General features: G+C 39.2%; 1 pseudogene across 1 annotated transcript; it reads right to left on the bottom strand.

The window, feature by feature from the left end:
• Positions 1–4,532: 4,532 nt before the first annotated feature.
• Positions 4,533–13,316, bottom strand: LOC307074730 (myosin-13-like; annotated as a pseudogene). Its single transcript has 32 exons — positions 13,110–13,316; positions 12,857–13,000; positions 12,602–12,762; positions 12,488–12,511; positions 12,269–12,386; positions 11,459–11,551; positions 11,306–11,369; positions 11,126–11,224; positions 10,688–10,791; positions 10,458–10,596; positions 10,215–10,333; positions 9,953–10,102; positions 9,662–9,832; positions 9,270–9,570; positions 9,067–9,137; positions 8,867–8,954; positions 8,625–8,742; positions 8,411–8,534; positions 8,203–8,339; positions 7,859–8,114; positions 7,535–7,777; positions 7,236–7,412; positions 6,982–7,127; positions 6,799–6,889; positions 6,319–6,708; positions 6,092–6,218; positions 5,832–5,950; positions 5,550–5,746; positions 5,282–5,465; positions 5,022–5,187; positions 4,810–4,934; positions 4,533–4,725 (listed from the first exon to the last, which is right to left on the bottom strand). The product of its transcript is annotated as a myosin-13-like (transcript).
• Between the last annotated feature and the right edge of the window lie 7,142 nt (positions 13,317–20,458).

The following is a 20,458-nucleotide window of genomic DNA, read 5'->3' as shown; positions in this document are numbered from 1 at the left end:
CAGGAAAATAACCTCCATGAAAACATGCTTGAAAGATTCTCCACTCTAATGCAATGGTCTCCCCTACACAGCAGCTGATGCCTCCGTCTTACTTACCACCCGTTGTAATATCCTGAACTCCCCTGCAGACTATCCATCTCATCTTCTAGCCTCTTATATATAGGTGGTCCTGCAGTCCAGGCCAACTATATAAGGGCAGATCTTCAAATGGCTGTTTTATTTAGCTTTGCACTAGATTTTGTCATTGGCTCATACTTTGAATATCATGCATGATAGCAGTATATATATAGATTAAGAATTTCTACCTGGAATACAATTCATAATCTCTTTCAAAGAATACAAAATAGAATGCATTATAATGTTAACGTATATGTTATAATGTTTTTCCACGATTCAAATATTATATAATAATATATAATATTATAATTTATTTAAATGGTATATACTATAATTTTTGGAGACATTTAATGCACATTTTCTAATGTGTTTCCATGCTGATTTTGTGAACATTTACTATGTTTGATAAGCTGAAAATCGGTTGACTCTATAAATAAATCACATTAAAGTTTGATAGCAGTTGCAACTGCGAGCCTGCATTCCTTTCCAGGCATGGTTAGAATTTAAAGATGTTGATGACATAATGCCAGGGATTAAGATTTTATAGAGGCCTGATACTGGAGGGTATAGTGTTGCATGTATTTATACCTTTAGGTTGCACACCTTCCAGTGTTTCCATTGCTACTATGTTTTTTTTATTATTATTTCATCCATGTATTGTGCTATGTAACAAATCTTTTACTTAGAATAAACTAATAAACATCAGTTTACAAATTATTTATAAAGTTATTGTGTCTCCACACAGCATATATATACCTATCTGTCTGGCTATCCATCTAGTGATCGGATTACCTATTTTATGTATGCAGAAATAAACCTCATACATTTATGAAAGGCGATATATAAGGATGCATATAGCTTCAACCAAAATTATGTGTGTGCTTGTGTGTGGTTGTGTGTGTGTGTGTGTTTTTGTGTGTGTCTTATAAAGTGTGCATGTATGTCAAGTACATTGAAATCAGTAGCCTGACCTTTGATACAACATGTACCAGATCACTATGGCAGCTGTCAAACACACTGCATATGGAATGAGTTAGTGTTTGAACAGCAGAATACCAAGGAGCAGGAGTATAAATGTGATTGAAAATATTTTCATCACTTGTATGAAAATAATTCATACTTGATTAAAATAAATGTAACATATATGAAAAATGCTTTCAAACCTGTCAATGTTTGTACTGTATTCATTGATGTAGAACTTTAGTTTAGCCCGATAATAAGCATTTTAATCAGGAGAGCAAAGTATTTTAAATGAACCACAACATTTATTGACAACACATTTGTCGATTTGACACCATCAAATTATTCTTCATGGGGACGATGGATCCATGAAGTATGTCGGGATATGATGATTCAACTTTTGCTTTAGCTACATATCAGTTTAATGTTGTGTTTGAAATGCAGGCTGAAAGAGGAACTTTTCCCATCATCTCTTTTTTATCATCTTTATTGCATTCAGCACCCACAAATACAGCATAATTTGAATAGATGTATCATATTGGAAGATATAAACTGTATAATATGGTGAAGTACATGAGGGCTAGAGTAACATTTGATCCCTCTGCTATGCCAATTAAGAACGCAGTGACTCCAAAAGAGGTTGTGTATTATCTAAAGTTATGTCATGCGTTTGCAAAGTCTCAGTAGTGGCCTTGAACCTGGTAAGTGTACTGTCCCAAACATTTGTCATGATCACGGTGTCCAATTTATCAAGTTGAGCGTTTGCGCATTTGTGCGCGCTTGTGGACCAACTCAATTCTGACAGATTAGGGAGGGGGAGTGATAGTGGTCATCTTGATTTATTTATTATTATTATTGTTATTTTTGTGAAATTAATATTTATAAATGAGTAATGTATGGTCTTTCAACAATTTCAAGTGAATAATATAACAATTTACGAAAAAAAAAATTAAAGCTTGTTTCAAACGGTGCCCCCCCACTGGTTTTCAATGGTTGGAGCCCCTTGGCAGGGGCCCACATGCCCTTGTGGATAATCCGGCCCTGGCCGGCGGGTCCAACTACCGCTCACTCACCCTGCTTGCCGTTCTCTACCTTAATGTTCTTCAGACCAGCGACAGCAATCAATGAATAGTCCTCATGGTTACTACTGGCTGTGCATATAGTAGTATAATACAGTCACGCTACCATAAAGTAGCGCTCTTTGTATTTATATACATAGTAAATTAAAGTATATATATATATATATATATAAATTTATACAGAAATATAGATTGGTGCATGTGCAGTAAGCACTCAATTACAATATTAGTTGAAAAAAAAGAGTTGAAAAAGTTGCTATTCATGTGGTTGATTATATAATGAAACTGTTATAACCGTTATTTAATTAGACTTAATTTAATACATGTCGACATGTTCTTGATAATCTTATTTTTACCCCCAACACTGGTTAGGATGTATGTATGCTACCCTGACCATGCCCTCACTTTCTTTGCGCTTTAAGATGCATTTGTTGCTGTGCTGTGTGTGGGCTAACCATCTTTTGGTAACTACCGGGGATGAAAAGCACTTTTACTCAAGTGCTTTACAATTGCATTTGATATACATTTCTACAATGTAACTTTAAAACTTCATGCAAAAATCAAAATACTGCACTCCATTGATCTTATGGCCGATAGTGTGTATGAATTGACCAAGTATTTTTAGGTTTAACTTAGAAATTGTCAATAGAAATCATTGAGCAATGAAAGTTAGGGCAAAAAAAAAAATACAAAAGACAAGATGAAAAGTTGCTGTATATTTTATTAAATTATTCTATTCCCAAACGTGTCATATTGTATGACTTGTATGTGCAATGTTTCAAATGGAACGGAATTATTCAGCACTTTCCTTCACCTTAAGAGAAATACAAAGCAAGAATTAGTTTGAAAGGCATTTATATCAAAGAATATAAGAAAATTGTTAGGACACATATTTGTGGAACAACACTGTACTTTTACTGTCCAAATACCTTTCCAGAGTCACGGCTCTTGGCCCTCAGCTTGTTGACCTGAGTCTCAGCGATGTCAGCACGTTCCTCAGCCTCCTCCAGCTCATGTTGAACCTTCCTGCACTTGGACAGGTAAGAGTTGGCCTGCTCCTCCTGTAGGAACATTCATATTTCGTCAGTTTGAATATTATGTAGCAGAGTTGACCTGAGTATCCCTTAAAATATTGAACTTACCGCTTCTTCAGACTGCCTCTTGTATGCCTTCACCTTCAGCTGCAGCTTATCAACAAGATCCTGTAGTCTACAACCATTCTTCTTATCCTCCTCAGTCTGATGCACATTTGAAAGTGAGGCCTTTAGTAATGATCAAAATGCTAATGCAGTAGAAACATATTTGGAGATGTAAGTTTGACATACCTGGTAGGTGAGTTCCTTGACTCTCCTCTCATATTTGCGGACACCTTTTACAGCCTCTGCTCCGCGTCTCTGTTCATTATCAACCTCTGACTCCAGATCACGAACCTTTAGAGATAATGTAATTAAAAAAACCTTGTCCTGACATTGGACTAATATTTTAAATGCTGGCTGATTATTGCCTTACTCTGGACTCCAGTTTCTGGAGCTGCTTCTTGCCACCCTTCATGGCCAGGTTCTCAGCCTCATCCAGGCGGTGCTGCAGGTCTTTCACTGTGACCTCCAGGTTCTTCTTCATCCTCTCAAGGTGAGAACTAGTGTCCTGCTCTTTCTTCAGCTCCTCAGCCATCATGGCAGCCTACAAAGTCAAACATGTTTAAATCAAGAGTTACATTGATTGTCATTCCATGAATTAAGAAATAAAAGTAGACCTACATCAGTGATGGCCTTCTTGGCCTTCTCTTCAGCATTCCTGGCTTCCTGGACGGTGTCGTCCACCTCACCCTGGACTTGGACCAGGTCACTTTCCAGCTTCTTCTTTGAGTTCAACAGGCTTGTGTTCTGAAACATATTATAATGCAATTACAATCTAAACGTGTGTGTTCTTGCATTCAAATAATTGGATAAGAATTTTTTTTTTACCTGAGAGTGCAGCAGTCCAACACGCTCGCTGGCGTCCACCAGCTCTTGCTCAGCCACTTTGCGGCCTCTCTCTGTCTGTTCCAGAGCTGCCCTCAGCTCCTCAATTTCAGCCACCATTAGACCGTTCCTACGATCCACCATGGCAGCCTGCTCCTTCAGGTCTTCCGCAGCTCTGATGGCATCATCAAGATGCAACTGGGCATCCTAATATTAAGAAAAAACAAATATCAGAAAAAATCCCAACGGGATAGCTTGAACTATGTTTTACATGCACCATACATTAGTTTGTGTCATACCTTCAGTTGTCCCTGAACATTCCTGAGCTGCTTCTGGGCCTCAGCAGCCTGGCGGTTGGCATGACTCAGCTGGATCTCCATCTCATTCAGATCACCCTCCATCTTTTTCTTGATTCTCAGGGCATCATTCCTGCTCCTGACCTCAGAGTCAAGAGTGGTCTGCATGGAGTCAATGACCCTCTGGCTGTTCCTCTTGATCTGCTCCATCTCCTCATCCTTTTCAGCCAGCTTCCTGTCAACCTCACCCTTAATCTGGTTCAGCTCCAGCTGGACACGCAGAATCTTGGATTCTTCATGCTCCAGAGTTCCCTAATGTATGAAATTAAATTAGACACATTTATGAAAATTGAATGTATTTTTTCAAGTGTTGTTTGCTCATTTAATCATCCTAACCTCAGCTTCCTCAAGGGCTGACTGGATCTCAGTCTTCTCTGTCTCCACCTGCTTCTTGGATTTCTCCAACTCATGGATGCTCTTTCCGGTCTCACCAATTTGTTCAGTCAGATCAGAAATCTCCTCTGCCAAGCAGATTTGTATTTGTAACAAGTCTGTCATGGATATGTATCTTCATTCTAGTACTACAAATGTCATTGACAAATACTCACGTTGGAGGTTTTTGTTTTCACGCTTCATGGTCTCCAGATGATCCAGAGTTTCTTCATAGGAGTTCTTCATCTTGAAAAGCTCAGTGCTGAGAGAACGAGCCTCTTTCTGAGTTCCTTCAAGCTCTGCCTGGCCCTCCTCATATTTCTGCTTCCAGTCAGCCAAAACCTATACATTATTGTTGGTAAGTGTTGGTTTTAGGACCGGAGGAAGAATCATAGGATGATAATATTACAATTTATTTAAATTAATTAAAACTCACCTTGTCAAAGTTCCTTTGCTTCTTGTCAAGGTTTGCAGCCAGTCCATTGGCCCTCTCCACATCAATCATGAGATCCTCCACCTCACCCTGGAGTCTCTGTTTGGTCTTCTCCAGAGAGGCACACTTTGAGTTCACAGCCTCAATCTGTTCCTCAGCCTCCTGGAGGCGTTGGGCAAGCTTTTTCCTGTTAAAAAAAACATGGTTTAATGTGTGTACGTTCATCAAATATAATGTCTACTTTAGCTAAAGTATTAAATGTGTGACTCACTTGGACTCCTCAAGCTCCTCAGTGCGCTGGATAGCATCAGTTTCATACTTGCTCCTCCACTGAGCCACCTCACCGTTGGCCTTGGACATTCCCCGCTGCAGCTCAGCCTTGGCCTCCTGCTCCTCCTCAAACTGCTCCCTCAGAAGGTCACAGTCATGGCGGGCTGATTGCACACCATGAGCAAGAGCATTCTTGGCCTACAAACGGGGAAACAGAGCCTGTCAATCCGAGATATTATTTTATCTTTGTACCCTGCAATTGTTATGAATAATACTACCGTACCTTAACTTCCTCCTCATTTTGCCTCTTCAGCTCCTCAATCTGTTGAGTATAAGCCTGCTTGCCTCTGGTCAGCTGGGAGACAAGAGCTTCCTTCTCCTCAAGCTGACGACCAAACTCACCTAGTTGGAGGAGAGATATCAAATAAGTTATATTTACAGTATAAAATTTGTGAGACAGAAAAAGTATGTTGAATTATGTTCCCAAAATGGTCCCCCCAGACTTTCAAATGATTCAAATGACTTAATGAAAAAATAATCAACCGTTTTCTGTCAGCAGTCTTGCTCTCTGGGCACTGATGTCATTGATCTGGCGAGCATTCTCATCACTCTTTGCCTTGATTTCACTGAGTTGGTCCTCAAGGGTGCGGCAAATCTTCTCCAGATTTCCCTGAATTTATCAATTTGAAATCATTTTAATATACTATTTGTTAACCAATTATTTTTTTCATCATTTCTTAACAGGATAAAGGCATTGAAGAATAACTTACCTTGCCCTTCGAAACAGCTTCCATGTTGCTGGAGAGGTCATCAATCTCCATCTTGAACTCGCTCTTCTCCTTCTCAAGCTTCTGCTTGACACGCTGGAGGTTGTCAATCTGCTCTCCCAGCTCTGCTACACTGTCAGCCTGCTTCTTACGCAGAGCAGCAGCAGTGGCTTCATGCTGCAGGGTGGACTCCTCAAGGTCACGACGCAGCTTCTGGAACTCAGCCTCACGCTTCTTGTTCATCTCAATCTGAGCAGAAGTGGCTCCACCAGCCTCCTCAAGCCTCTCACTGATCTCTTCAAGTTCTCTGGAGAGATCAGCTCTCTGCTTCTCTACCTTGGCACGAGCAGCACGCTCAGCCTCGATCTCTTCCTCCAGTTCCTCAATACGGGCCTAAATAATAGACAATTATTAAGCTCAATACCCAAGTTCATATTTTTAGAACGTTTTTATTAAAACAATTAACTCGATTAAATATCCCACCTGAAGCTCCTTGATCTTTTTCTGAAGCTGTGCACCCAGTGACTGCTCATCCTCAATTTTGCTCAGAAGCTGGCTGGTCTCAAAGTCCTTCCTGTGAATAATTAATAAGAAAAATTGTCAACTATATCAAAACAGTCACATTCACTAAACCCTATCGTTATTCTTAAAATACAAATGAATTACTTCTTGATTTTCTCATCAGACTGCTGTTTGTCATTCTCAAGATCCATGACAGTTTCCTGAGCCAGTTTCAGATCACCCTCAAGCTTCCTCTTGGATCTCTCAAGATCCATACGGAGCTTCTTCTCTTGCTCCAGAGAACCTTCAAGCTGGATGTCAATAATTGAAAAATAATTAAGAACAATCTAATGTAATATTGAATATTCACTCAACTCCATTACTGACACTCATTAAACGTTTCAATGAGCTTTTCTCACATCATCCACTTGCTGTTCAAGCTTGGTCTTGGCCTTGGTCAGAGTGTTGACTTTGTCTTCCTCTGCCTGCAGGTCATCAAGAGTCTGCTGGTGTGACTCTTGGAGGGCTTTCTTCTCCTTTGTCAGCTTAGCAACACTCTCATCCTGAGAGGCCATCTCCTCTGTCAGGTTCTTCACCTGAAAAAACAAAATCACGTTTCATACTTTGTCATAAGTAAAGTGTAACCTCCCCTTGAACTCTATCGATAACAGATGGACGATGTTGATTATGTTAGTATTGTGGTAAAATCTTAACAAACCTTGTTCTCAGTGGCATGTTTCTCCTTCTCCACTTTGGCCAAGGTAAGCTCCAGGTCATCAATGTCCTTCTTGAGCTCAGAGCATTCATCCTCCAGTTTCCTCTTCTTGGCAGTCAGCTCAGCATTGATTTCCTCCTCATCCTCCAATCTCTCAGTCGTCTCCTTGAGTTTGGCCTCCAGCTGGATCTTACCTTTGATAAGTCCTTCACACCTCTCCTCAGCATCATTCAGATTCTCTCCTTCCTGTGTGACATTTAGAACATCATGTCACATCAAATGTATCTCAATGTTTGCACACACACATTTTATATAATGTTTACTTACAGAAGCAACTTGCAGTGCAAGATCATTCTTCTCCTGCAGTAGAGAAACCATCTTCTGCTCCAGTTCCTTCTTCTTGGCCAGGGCAGCTGCCAGGTCTGTCTTCATCTTTTCATAGTTATCCTTCATATTGGCAAGCTCCTTCTCGGTTTCAGCACTCTTCAGAAGAGGCTTGATCTTGTAGTACACCTTCATCCATGGCCAGTGTTTGACATTCATGAATGAGCGGATGTTGTACTGAATAGTGTAGATGGCTTCTCTATAGAAGAAAATAAACCATCATATCGGGGTTGTATTTAATACCTAAAAACCCTTTGGAGTTTTGACAACAATGTTTAAAAACATACCTCCTCTCTGTCATCTTCACATATTCCTTTCTCATGACATAACCTCTGCAGAGAGCCTGAATCATTCCGACAAGAGCTGCCAGCTTCTCATCTCGCATCTCCTCAAGAGTACCCAGAAGACCAGCTTTGAAGAACACCTTAATGTAACAAGAGAAGTTTGTCAGTGTCAAATCAAGTATAAACCTAGTTTTTGCAGCAATTAACATACCTTGGTGTGTCCAAATTTGTATTCATCATGAGGCACGTCAATGGATCCAAGAAGTTTCTCAGAAGCCTTCTTGTTGTCAATAAACTGACCGTCAGGAATGACACTGGCATTCAGTACTTTGTACCTGAAGAAGACAATTGTAATGTTTTTAACAATGACTCAAATATTTAAAGACATTTATATAGTTGTCCTTGAAAAATCATTGAGTTGATACCTCTGCTTGAAGTCAGCATAGAGGATTCTGCTGGGGAAGCCCTTTCTGCAGATTCTGATGCCCTCCAGTACACCATTACACCTCAGCTGGTGGATTACCAGGAAGTTCTCCATGAGTCCTGTTATTTTGGTGAAATTCATGTTTTTAATTATATTAGTTTGGTATAGCAATGCCCATAAAACCTCACTAAAATGTATTATCTTGACTCAGACACTATGAACATTTACTAGTAGTCACTGTACCTGGAGTCTTTGACTCATTGGGAATCAGACAACGCACAAAGTGAGGATGGGTGCTCCTCAAGTTGGTCATCAGTTTGCCCAAATTCTCCTATAGACATGAAACAAAATATAAATTACATTGAATATTTTTAAGAATTATACATACATATAATTAGTAAAGTGAAGTATGTTTTTACATTACTTTGTGTGTTTACCCTTACCCTGAACTGTGAAGACACCGTCTGCATGGAGCCACCCTTCTTCTTGCCTCCTTTCTTTGCACCCCCAGTCTCTGTTTTTAATTATTGGTTATTAGTTCATTTCATATATATATATTTTTTAAGAACACATTAAATGGCTGGAAATAAATGGTTATTATAATATCACTGACGTAAAATCTACTGGTCCAAAATGTTAGCCGTACCTTCAACTACAGGTGGGTACAGGACAGGCAGCAGTTTGTTTGAGGACTTCTGGTACAGCTGAATAACAGAGTCATTCAGGGGATCCTTGTTCTTGTCCAGCCAGCCAGTGACGTTGTAGTCCACAGTACCAGCATAGTGCACCAGGGAGAAGTGGGCCTCAGCCTTGCCCTTTGCAGGCTTGGGCTTCTCAAATGCTCTGTTCTTGCCAAGATGCTGGTCATACAGCTTGTTCTTGAAGGTAACGTCTGAGGCCTTGGGGAACATGCACTCCTCTTCAAGGATGGAGAAGATGCCCATTGGCTTAAGAGAAAAATGATTAATGACAAATTATGAAAAGTACCTTCATGGCCACACATAAATAATAATATATAGTTATAATATTCGGGTGTACCTTCTCAATAAGCTCAATGCAGGCAGCCAAGTCCATGCCGAAGTCAATGAACTCCCAGATGATACCCTCCTTCTTGTACTCCTCTTGCTCCAGGACGAACATGTGGTGGTTGAAGAACTGTTGCAGTTTCTCATTGGTGAAGTTGATGCACAGCTGCTCCATGCTGTTGTACTAGTAGTGGACATTTAGTAAACCGACTATTACTAGTTTTCAACAATTTAATGGTAATGACTAAAGTCTCAGAATGAAGGAAACGCTATCAGAAATGCTGCCACTTATTGAACAACTTACATCAAAAATCTCAAAACCAGCAATGTCCAGCACACCAATGTAGAATTGTCTTGCTTGCTTGGTGTCCAGCATCTGGTTGATACGGATGACCATCCACAAGAACATCCTCTCATAGATAGACTTGGCCAGGGCACTCACTGAGTTATTGACCTGAAATTAATTTTTCATATAAAATCATCATAAATATTCGTCTCACATAGAAAATGCCTCATGTTGACAGAATATTTTACCATATTTCGTCAACACATTGTATTTTTCTTACCTGAGGTACAGTCTGTCCCTTGGTTACATACTCATTTCCGACCTTCACTCTTGGGTAGCAAAGAGCCTTGAGCATATCAGCAGAGTTCAGACCCAGTAGATAGGAAATCTTGTCGGCTTCTACAAAGTTAACATGAAAAATGAATGGATTATTATTCTGTATAATAATGACTCCAAATATAATGCAAGCAAATATGCACCAATATACCTTCTAGTGCACTGATGAATGCATGTTAATGGTTACCTTCATTGCCATCTGGCTCAGCCTGCTCCTCACGCTGCTTCTGCTTGAACTTCATGTTACCGTGGTGAAGCACAGCACCAGTAAACTTAAAGATGCCCACCTTGTCCTCATTAGTGAAGCCCAAAATATCAATAGCAGTCTGTGTTGAAAACAAAGAACATTTAGAAAACATTTTGTAACATATATGCCATGTGGAAAATATATGAAGTTTTTTCCAATCAATCACTGACATCAGTAGCATCCAGCTCCTCTTTGTCATCAATGCTGGCCACAGTGATCTGACCCTGACTGCACATGGGGAAGTCGTAGGGGTTGGTGGTGATGAGGGTCATTTCTGAGGGATTAAACAAATCTCATTTTTCTGCTCGTTTTTTGTCAATATCATGTTTGATCTATATGCTGCTACCTAACATAAAACCAAAATAAAAAATATTTATCTTGCTTTGCACTTTATTGCATTTCCAAATGCATTTCCAAATTATGCAATGGAAGATATGATCTTGACCAAAATGCATTTATTCTAGAGAGAAAACTAGCAGTTCAAATAGTTGAAGTTCAGAAGTCATATTTACATATTAAGTCATATTAGAACAGATGAAGGCATTTCTGGAAAACTCTTCATCTTAATATTAAGTACCTTCTTCACACTAACTATTATAAAATCTCACCAACGATCTCAGGTTTGTGGTTGGTCATCATCTGGTAGAAGATGTGATAGCCTCTCTCATCGGGAAGCTGGAATGTCACTCTTGACTTCTCCAGCAGATCTATAAAGCCCACTCATTAATCAAAACCCATACCCCTAATAATCTTGGTTGATTAATGAAAATGTAGAACTAGATACTTACACGTCTCAATGTCAGCACTGGACAGTTTACCGTTTGCGTGGAAATGAATTCTGATGAATTTACCCTGTTTGCAAAATAATTTGTTTCAACATCCTCAAAAAAATACTCAAAAACTCAGGAGTATCTTCAGGGAGGAGTTCACCTCATACTTACAAAACGGGAGGAGTTGTCATTTCTCACAGTCTTGGCATTACCATAGGCCTCCAGCAGGGGATTGGCTGCAATAATCTGGTCCTCCAATGACCCCTATAATCAAACATAAAATGTTAATACCTTTTTATTGAATCATATTTATATTCTTCATGTTCTTATGTGATTTCATTATGTATTGATTCAATGTAGGGCTGGGCGATATGGACCAAAAGTCATGTCTTGATATCTTCAAGCAGAATATCGATATAAGATAAATATCGATATTTGTCGACGGGGGGAGGGCGTGCCGATTTACCATTAATATACCTACCGTTCGGAATTGAATACAGTTTGATGGTTCAATAAACCGTGGACTAGACACTGCCTCCGCCTCGTATTTGAGAACATTATAATATATAATATCACGGCCAAAAGCTGTGTGCGCCTCCGGAATATTATGCACAGAATTGCAAATCTTTGGTTGCCACAGTTTTTAAGCACTCTCTACAAATTACGTGATTTTGTAATTCGCCAGACACCTTATATCCAAACCATTTCCATACTATGGACCCGTTGGTCGAGCCGCTTGTGCCGACGGAGGCAGAGCGGGAGAGACATAAGCAGAGTTACGAAATAGCAGGCGGCGGGCACGGTTCGAAACTGCTGTTATTTGGAACAAATGTGCTGTTATTTCAATGCAAATTAAATTATATCGATGTTGATGATATGGTCTCGTTCCATATCGCGTTTGAAAAAATATCGATATATTTTGAATATCGATATATCGGCCAGCCCCATTTCATTGATTTTTTAAAAAAAATTGTAACATACTTTTATCTTTCCAGAGCCTGCGTCCTCCTTCTTCTTTTCTCCTCCGCCCACTGAGATGGTAGCAAAGTACTGGATGACACGCTTGGTGTTCACAGTCTTTCCAGCACCGGATTCTCCACTGGGTATGAAAAGAAGAATAAAGTATGTTCATTTTTACATGTTCTACAATGTATGATTCATTGTATTATATTTATATAATACTAACAGAATCAAACTTACGTGATCAGGACAGACTGGTTTTCTCTGTCTGTAAAAAATAAATTCACATTTGCATGATTATGCCATTTAATAATAAAAACAAGATAAATTAGGGATTTGAAACTTTGAATTTACAAACCAGTGAGCATGTTCTGGAAGGCGTTGTCAGAGACAGAGAAGATGTGGGGTGGAGCCTCCATACGCTTCTTGCCTCTGTAGGCATTGACAACCGACTGATCGTACACTGGGAGCCACTTGTAGGGGTTTACAGTGGCACAGAACAGCCCAGAGTAGGTCTGAAGGAGGTCACAGAGATTCACATTAATTGTACCTATTAATGATGCATATCACTCATGTTTCTTATATTTTCAGTGAGGCAAAATATCTTACGTAGATCATCCATGCTGAATAACGCTCTGCGAGGTTATACAACACAGAGGCTTCATTAAGATGGGTCATCATGGCCATGTCCTCAATTTTGTCATACTTGGGAGGGTTCATGGGTGTGACATCGTCCTCCTTGACTGTCCTCTCCTAAAATATGGAAACTCATTATTAGTTTTCTTATCAGTGCAACTATTGAGTCTTTCACTTTTTGTTGATACTAGCTAATTTGTTTCTGCCATGATCAACCTCTGCCTACCTCTTTTGTAGCCAAAACTGTGACGGTGACTTTGCCACCGTCCCTCTTAGTGATGGTACACTTGACGTACAATTCCTTAACATCAGTCACATAAGCAGCAGCCTTTGCATCGAATGGCGCGCTCTGGGCCGCAATCCTCTCCTTCTCTGGCTTCCGGAGGTAAATGGCAGCCTCGCCATAAATGGCCATCTCTGCGTCCGTACTCATGATGGAGGCTTATTCCATGAAAGAAAACATATAAATGATCAATGAAATAAAACTAATTTATCATTATTTAAAAGTTCACATAGCCTCAAGAAGGTTTGGAGCTTTTTCGGTGATGAGATGATGTTGAATTATTCTTACCGTTTCCTTCCCTTCAGCTGCAGAAGAAATGATACCTTAACAAAAAAAAGTAAGTCTAATGTTAACATTTTACTGACTTGTTCTTGAGTAAAATGGACAATCTAATTTAAAATCCAAGGCCATGTGTGTCAGTGCAGAGGCACATGTGCTTCTGTTCTTAATTGTCAGAAATGTCTCTCTTCTATCAACATTTCCTATCTGACACCACCAATGACAATAATTAAATTATCAAATATTTTAAAAAAATATCAAATCTATCTATCAAATTATATAAAAGTAAATAAGAGGTTGGTAAATAATGCATAAAAACCTAACTTAACATAAAACCATCTTACAAATCTCTACTAATGGTTTCTATTCCAAGAAATTGAATAAGTATCATTCAAAGTATCTGGGTAGAGTAAATAAATACACAAAAATAAATTATAATGCAATAGTTTCTCCCAGACAGTATCTCTCTTAGACTGCAGTCTGAGTTTGTCTGAAAACAGTCTAAAGTCATTCAAAACATGAATTCCCCAAAAAGTATCAATCCAAAGAAATCCTCAAAATACATTAAAAAATAAAACTCAAATGCAGTGGTTTCTTAAAAATAATATGGTCAAAAATGATCTGCATAAAAAATATTAACAATCAGACGTATGTAGCCTTAATAACAAAGTAGTCATTTTAATAAATGAAAAGAACCTCCAGGAAAAGACAAGCAAGCTGAAGCATCAGTCTGACTTACCACCAGTTGTAACAACCTGAAATCCCTTGCAGTCTTATCCATCTCATCTTGTGGCATCTTATATAGAGGTGGTTCTGCAGTCCAGGCAGAAACTAAATAAGGGCAGATCCTCAGAACGCTTTTTTTTAAACTTTGCAAATAATTTGTTCATTGACTCATACCTTGAGTGCCATGCATGTTAAGAATTTATATGTTTTATGTATTTGTATTTATAAGTAATATTTTGATTGCGACATAAAAACATTTCAACAGTCTGTATGCTGGATCCAATTCATAACATCTGGGGGTATTTCATATTTTAGTTTGTTTTCATGCAATTTTAGAACATTTACTCTGCTTAACAAGTCAAGAATCAGTTGAATCTATAAATATAATACAGTCAAGTTTATTGCCAGTGCTTGCCACATTGCAAGCGTTAGCCAACATTCCATTTTGTTGGCATGATTTTAAATCTTTTATGACTTAATGCCAGAGAATGTAAATTAATAGAGGCCAGATCTTGGAAGGTATAGTGTTGCATTTATTAATACATTTTGGAGTGCACTCCCTTCACTACTTCAATAGCTACTAAGGTTTCTATAATTATTTCATCAACATAGTGTGATATGTAACTAATCCTTTCCCTGAATAAATAAACAAATCAGTTTATTAACGATGTAAAAAGACATTGTGGCTCTCTCGCAATTTCGAACCTATCCTGTCTTACTAGCCATCTAGGAATCATTTAGCTTGTCAACCAACCTGCTGTGTGTGTCTGCATGTGTGTGTGTCATGTATAATGAATCAATTATAATAATGATAATATGGAATAATGGTTAATGGGTTTGATCGGCCCAATAGCAATGTGCATGGGAAAATTATTTAAAAAAAGTTCATCACTTGTGTGTTAATGTAAAAAAGGTTGTAGGTTTTAAAACTTCTCATCATTGTTTTTCTTAATTCATTTTAACCAGAGTACTGTCTTCATTTATATAGCGTTTTAATTTGTGCCATGATAACCATAATAGCAGTTAAATATTGTGTTTGAAATGTGGGCTGAAAGTGATACTTTTCATATCTCCCCTTTTGTTATCATCTTAACTGCAGTCAGTGCACACACTGATACACAAGGGCATCATTCCTGTCTTTTTACCATTTCTCTTTTTACAATTTTAATATCATATTTATATCTGCTAAAAACCAGCTGCATTGACATTTATCTTCTTTCACAGATTGAATAAAGCTTGGGCATCTATCTAATATCTATAAATAATTAGGTTGACATCGGAACTGTGACCACAGATCCTTTTTTGGCATGGTTATGTTCGTGTTCTTGGATTATATTTGCTTTAATGACATGATGCCAAGGAGTTGTTAGATTGCATTTCCATTACCAAGTGTTTTGTTAACCTAGTTCAATTTACAAAAATACTTTATTTTACCTACGGTTATTGAGCTTTTAAACATAAAAAATATTACATCTAGGATCATATCATGTTTGTGATGTTCAAAAGGCATTTTTCTTTCCCTAAATATAAAATATAAATAACAGAAAACCAATCTGGTCTACCACAGCTACCCTTAACAGAGCCACAGCTCTGTTAAGGCTACAGAGTCATATCTGAACATGGGCCAGCTGGGGCTCATGTGTAAGTGCCAATGAACCCTGAACCAGCCCAGAATCCATAGTGATCTGCCAGTAATCCCCAGGCACTTGCCCCATTCCCTGATACACACCAGTTGTAAATATATGTGGACAAATCAAACTCCAACAGGACAGTAGAGTGTTGGCTCCATGCTGATAACGTCATCCACGGGTATCGCAATAGTTTGTGGAGTTGAAATGCCTTTCAAAAGCTTAGCTCTGGTGTGGATCTTCCTGTTATTAACTCTAGATAATAAAAACTCTAGATAGTAACAATATTTGATTTAAAGGAAGATAGTTGTTTTTTTTACCTTCATTTGAAATGAGTCTAATTTAATTACTATTACTCGGCCCTTCACAACAACTGCAGAGTCAGCATCATTCTGATGGCTGACAAAGGGGATTATTTAATTTAGTCCTTTACATTCCAAAACAGTTTTTAAGACAGTTGTTTAGATGTTGCTTGTCAAATTAGGAATTAATAGAATAATAATATCTTGAAAATCTTCAGTCAGGGCCGAGAGGGCCCTGAGGGCTCCCGACTGGTGGCTGCCCATTTCCCTAGTGGTCCTAATGCTGCTAGGGATGGGTTAAATGCAGACCTCAATAGAGGGGCGAAGTCACACCCCTTCCGGTAGAGCCCATGGGACCTATGAGATTGAAAAATATGAATGGGTTTCAATGGAGAGAAAGTAATTATCTTCTGGTCCCAGTCTTTATATGCCCTGGATTACACATATTTTGTTTGTGGATTTAAATGAGAATTTTTCATGTCAAGAGTTTGACCGTTTATTGAGCAATTGTTCAGTTAAAGGCTGTAGAGAAAACACAATGAGAAAGACTTTTCTCGTATGTGCCGTCACACTCCGTGCGACTGTCGCGGACAAGATCGACAATCTCCCCATCGGCATAACTGAAACTCTCCACATGCCCCGACTTATAATGCTTTTCACCTCTTTCGATGCGTTTATCCTTCCCTTGGAAAAAACATTATAAAACTTATTCACGAAAATGTTTAGTTTTCTTTGCATGAAAAATTATCATTTAAATCCACAAACAACATATGTGTAATCCGGCGCATATAAAGACTGGGACCAGAAAATAATTACTTTCTCTCCATTGAAACCCATTCATATTTTTCGATCTCATAGGGCCCATTGGCTCTACCGTAAGGGGCGTGACTTTGCCACTCTATCTCCTTGGAGTAAAATAAAGTACAATAAATGAATGTAAGGTCAGGATGGCGGGGTTGCAAAAAGGCTTTGCAGCCAAACAAGCATGGAGCATTACCATAACCAAGCCTTGGGCCATATCATAACCAAACCTGGGGCTGTACCATAATGAGGCCGAGGGTCGTTCCATAACTAAGCCTGCAGCATTCTGCTAATTAGTATGTTTTTAGAGTGGTAAACCACATATTTGCTAGCTGATGAACACAATGCTAACATTGCCTATAGTAGGACAACGTGGAAAGTAGTTTAACTAAAATGCCATACACCAAACTTTCCATTAGTTGTTTAAACTTTAAAATGTCATGCACATTCCAAAGCATTGCTTTACTTTTTCCTTCACTACATTGACATCCAAATGCGTGAAAGTATGTATTATTTGATGTCCAATGACCTATTAGATAAATCTCTAGTAAAAATAAACCTTGTTTATAGGACTGAGCAAAGGCCAAACAAATAACTACACATTACAAGATGGAAAATAGATTTTTTTCATATTGTATGACTTGTATAATGTGTAATATTTCCGATGGCAAGGAATTATTCAGCACTCTCCTTACCCTAAGAGAAAAACAAACAAATGTAGCACTTAGATATATTGTCATGTTTTAAGTAAAACATTTGAGTAGATTCTAAGGTATATATTTGGGCAATAATTTGAAGTGTACTAAGTTTAATGCCATCCAATTACCTTTCCAGAGTCACGGCTCTTGGCCCTCAGCTTGTTGACCTGAGTCTCAGCGATGTCAGCACGTTCCTCAGCCTCCTCCAGCTCATGTTGAACCTTCCTGCACTTGGACAGGTAAGAGTTGGCCTGCTCCTCCTATAGGAACATTCATATTTTGTTTAAATAAATTCCACATTTAATGCAATAATCTGATTTTGTTATGTCGTTTCTACTTACCGCTTCCTCAGCCTGCCTCTTGTAAGCCTTCACCTTCAACTGAGGTTTGTCCAAAAGATCCTGGAGTCTGCAACCATTCTTCTTATCCTTCTCAGTCTGATGCACATTTGAAAGTGAAAAATTACCATCATGTGCCCTTTAGATATGATCAAAATGCTAATGCAGTAGAAACATATTTGGAGATTTAAGTTGGACATACCTGGTAAGTGAGTTCCTTGACTCTCCTCTCATATGTGCGGACACCTTTTACAGCCTCTGCTCCACGTCTCTGTTCATTTTTAACCTCTGCCTCCAGATCACGAACCTTTAGAGTAAAAATGAATTAATGAAACTCGTCCTTACATTGGACTTAAAACTATTAGTAAATGCTTGATAATTACTTTCTTACTCTGGCCTCCAGTTTCTGAAGCTGCTTCTTGCCACCCTTCATGGCCAGGTTCTCAGCCTCATCCAGGCGATGCTGCAGGTCTTTCACTGTGACCTCCAGGTTCTTCTTCATCATCTTCAGGTGAGAGCTAGTGTTCTGCTCTTTCTTCAGCTCCTTAGCCATCATGGCAGCCTACAAGTTCAAGTTATATATTTATTAAGAGTTCCATTAAGTTGTCATAACATCATTAACAAACGAATGTAGACCTACATCAGTGATGGCCTTCTTGGCCTTCTCTTTAGCATTTCTGGCTTCCTGGAAGGTGTCGTCCACCTCACCCTGTCAATTTCAAGCTTCTTCTTCGAGTTCAACAGGCTTATGTTCTGAAACATATTATAATGCAATTTCAATCAAAACATTTTTGTTCTTCTATTCAAATGATTAGAATGTTTGTTTACCTGAGAGTGCAGCAGTCCAACACGCTCGCTGGCGTCCGCCAGCTCCTGCTTAGCCACTTTGCGACCTCTCTCTGTCTGTTCCAGAGCTGCCCTCAGCTCCTCAATTTCAGCCACCATGAGACCGTTCCAACGGTCCACCATTGCAGCCTGCTCCTTCAGGTCTTCTGCAGCACTGACACCATCATCAAGGTGCAGTTGTGCATTCTTAGATTAACAGCAACACAACAGAAAAACATCAAAAAAGGACATCTAGTACTGCATTTCACAAGCGCTGTTCATTTGTTTATGTCACACCTTTAGTTGACCCTGAAGATTCCTCAGCTGTTTCTGGGCCTCAGCAGCCTGGCGGTTAGCATGACTCAGCTGGATCTCCATCTCATTCAGGTCTCCTTCCATCTTCTTCTTGATTCTCAGGGCATCATTCCTACTCCTGACCTCAGAGTCAAGAGTGGTCTGCATGGAGTCAATGACCCTCTGGCTGTTCCTCTTGATCTGTTCCATCTCCTCATCCTTCTCAGCCAGCTTCCTGTCAACCTCACCCTTAATCTGGTTCAGCTCCAGCTGGACATGCAGAGTCTTGGATTCTTCATGCTCTAGAGTTCCCTAATGTATGAAATTAAATTAGACACATTTGTGGAAATTGAATGTCTTTTTTTTTTTTCAAATGTTTTTTGCTTATTTAATATTCCTAACCTCAGCTTCCTTAAGGGCTGTCTGGATCTCAGTCTTCTCTGTCTCCACCTGCTTCTTGGATTTCTCCTACTCATGGATGCTCTTTCCAGTCTCACCATTGTTTTCAGTCAGACCAGAAATCTCCTCTGCCGAGCAGATTTGTATTTGTTATAAGTCTGTCATGCATATTTATCTGCATTCTGGTAGTACTAATATTATTAACAAATACTCACGTTGGAGGTTTTTGTTTTCATGCTTCATGGTCTCCAGAAGATCCAGAGTTTATTCATAGGAGTTCTTCAACTTGAAAAGCTCAGTGCTGAGAGAACGAGCCTCTTTCTGAGTTCCTTCAAGCTCTGCCTGGCCCTCCTCATATTTCTGCTTCCAGTCAGCCAAAATCTGTTTATTATTGATAATAAAGAGGTGTATGTTAAGCACCTGAGGAAGACTCATAGTTTGGAATGTTTGAATTAATAACAGCAGACCTTGTCAAAGTTCCCCTGTTTATTGTCGAGGTTGGCAGCCAGTCCATTGGCCCTCTCCACATCAACCATGAGGTCCTCCACCTCACCCTGGAGTCTCTGTTTGGTCTTCTCCAAAGAGGCACACTTGGAGTTCACAGCCTCAATCTGTTCTTCTGCCTCCTGAAGGCGCTGGGCAAGCTTTTTCCTGTTAATGAATAGCATGACTTAATTTGTGTAAATTATTAAAATAGAAAGAATACAATTTCTGACTCACTTGGACTCCTCAAGCTCCTCAGTGCGCTGGATAGCATCAGTTTCATACTTGCTCCTCCACTGAGCCACCTCACCGTTGGCCTTGGACATTCCACGCTGCAGCTCAGCCTTGGCCTCCTGCTCCTCCTCAAACTGCTCCCTCAGAAGGTCACAGTCATGGCGGGCTGATTGCACACCATGAGCAAGAGCATTCTTGGCCTGCAAAAGGTGAAACACACCATGTCAATTCAAGATATTCTTTTATCTTTGTCCCCTACAATTTTTATGAATAATACTACCATAC

This window comes from Pollachius pollachius, assembly GCF_949987615.1.
Source record: "Pollachius pollachius genome assembly, chromosome: 4".
In the NCBI taxonomy this organism is placed as follows: Eukaryota; Metazoa; Chordata; class Actinopteri; order Gadiformes; family Gadidae; genus Pollachius; species Pollachius pollachius.
Note: the sequence above shows the minus strand (reverse complement) of the source record. Positions and strands in the feature narration are given on the sequence as shown.